This window comes from Calonectris borealis, unplaced genomic scaffold (assembly GCF_964195595.1).
Source record: "Calonectris borealis unplaced genomic scaffold, bCalBor7.hap1.2 HAP1_SCAFFOLD_115, whole genome shotgun sequence".
In the NCBI taxonomy this organism is placed as follows: domain Eukaryota; kingdom Metazoa; phylum Chordata; class Aves; order Procellariiformes; family Procellariidae; genus Calonectris; species Calonectris borealis.
The window spans coordinates 110469-112500 of NW_027441503.1; positions in this window are offsets into that span (position 1 = coordinate 110469).

Sequence of the window (2032 nt, forward strand, 5' to 3'; positions counted from 1 at the left end):
GCCGGCGGCCCCGGAGCCGGGTAGACCTGACGGCCGCCGCCGGCCCCGGAGCCGGGTAGACCTGACGGCCGCCGCCGGCCCCGGAGCCGGGTAGACCTGACGGCCGCCGCCGGCCCCGGAGCCGGGTAGACCTGACGGCCGCCGGCGGCCCCGGAGCCGGGTAGACCTGACGGCCGCCGCCGGCCCCGGAGCCGGGTAGACCTGACGGCCGCCGCCGGCCCCGGAGCCGGGTAGACCTGACGGCCGCCGGCGGCCCCGGAGCCGGGTAGACCTGACGGCCGCCGCCGGCCCCGGAGCCGGGTAGACCTGACGGCCGCCGGCGGCCCCGGAGCCGGGTAGACCTGACGGCCGCCGCCGGCCCCGGAGCCGGGTAGACCTGACGGCCGCCGGCGGCCCCGGAGCCGGGTAGACCTGACGGCCGCCGGCGGCCCCGGAGCCGGGTAGACCTGACGGCCGCCGGCGGCCCCGGAGCCGGGTAGACCTGACGGCCGCCGGCGGCCCCGGAGCCGGGTAGACCTGACGGCCGCCGGCGGCCCCGGAGCCGGGTAGACCTGACGGCCGCCGGCGGCCCCGGAGCCGGGTAGACCTGACGGCCGCCGGCGGCCCCGGAGCCGGGTAGACCTGACGGCCGCCGCCGGCCCCGGAGCCGGGTAGACCTGACGGCCGCCGCCGGCCCCGGAGCCGGGTAGACCTGACGGCCGCCGCCGGCCCCGGAGCCGGGTAGACCTGACGGCCGCCGCCGGCCCCGGAGCCGGGTAGACCTGACGGCCGCCGGCGGCCCCGGAGCCGGGTAGACCTGACGGCCGCCGCCTGGCCCGGAGCCGGGTAGACCTGACGGCCGCCGCCTGGCCCGGAGCCGGGTAGACCTGACGGCCGCCGCCGGCCCCGGAGCCGCGTAGACCTGACGGCCGCCGGCGGCCCCGGAGCCGGGTAGACCTGACGGCCGCCGCCGGCCCCGGAGCCGGGTAGACCTGACGGCCGCCGCCGGCCCCGGAGCCGGGTAGACCTGACGGCCGCCGCCGGCCCCGGAGCCGGGTAGACCTGACGGCCGCCGCCGGCCCCGGAGCCGGGTAGACCTGACGGCCGCCGGCGGCCCCGGAGCCGGGTAGACCTGACGGCCGCCGGCGGCCCCGGAGCCGGGTAGACCTGACGGCCGCCGCCGGCCCCGGAGCCGGGTAGACCTGACGGCCCCTCCGTGCTCCGGGTCCGGCTGGACCGGGCTGCCGCCGTCTCCCGTCCGGGGGGTGTGTGGGGAGGTGGGGAACCGGGGGGGTGATTCGAGATTTAAGCGGGTCTGATACAAGGGCCACCCTGTCCCCGTCTTCCTGCCCGCGGTGGGCGATGGGGAGTGGGGGCATGCGTGCGTGTGCGTGCGTGTGGGCGTAATTCCCCCACCCCCCGCCCGTTTCTGGGATTTAAAGGGCTTTTAATGCAGGAGAGCGAGCACTGCGTCACACAAGAGTTATTGTCCGTATCGGTTTCCGTAGGGAAAAAGAAATCAATCAAATTCTGGTAAAATTAATTTTCTTTTAGCACGGCTAGGTGGACGATACCCCCGGAAAAATAAAACGGGGCCGATTGGAGAATCTCGATAACGCTCGACCTGCTTTGTTAAGACGCGTGTACAAATACTCCTCAATCCCCTGCGCACCAAGAACTGACCCCGGGTAAATTAAGGTCAAGGTCAAGTGACTAGCGATTCGGTGACCGACGTTTCTATCCCTCGCTTAGGACCGAGGTATTCGACGACGATGAATGAATTCCTTCGTGCGGAAATGAAGGAAATGAATCGACGTTAAAAATTAAGGAAGACTTAATTTATCGAACCAATGAAATAAACCATTGGGTTCATTGAAGAGATCCCAAAACATAAACATGGCTATGGACACATCAATAACGAAGGATCGGATTTCTTTACCAAATCTGCATTCCTCTCTTTCGGGCACGCCAAGAGGTGACGGACGGGAAAGGGAGAGAGAGGGAAGGTGGGGCCGATGAGTACCTGTTAGTAATTACTGTTAATTCTTTAATA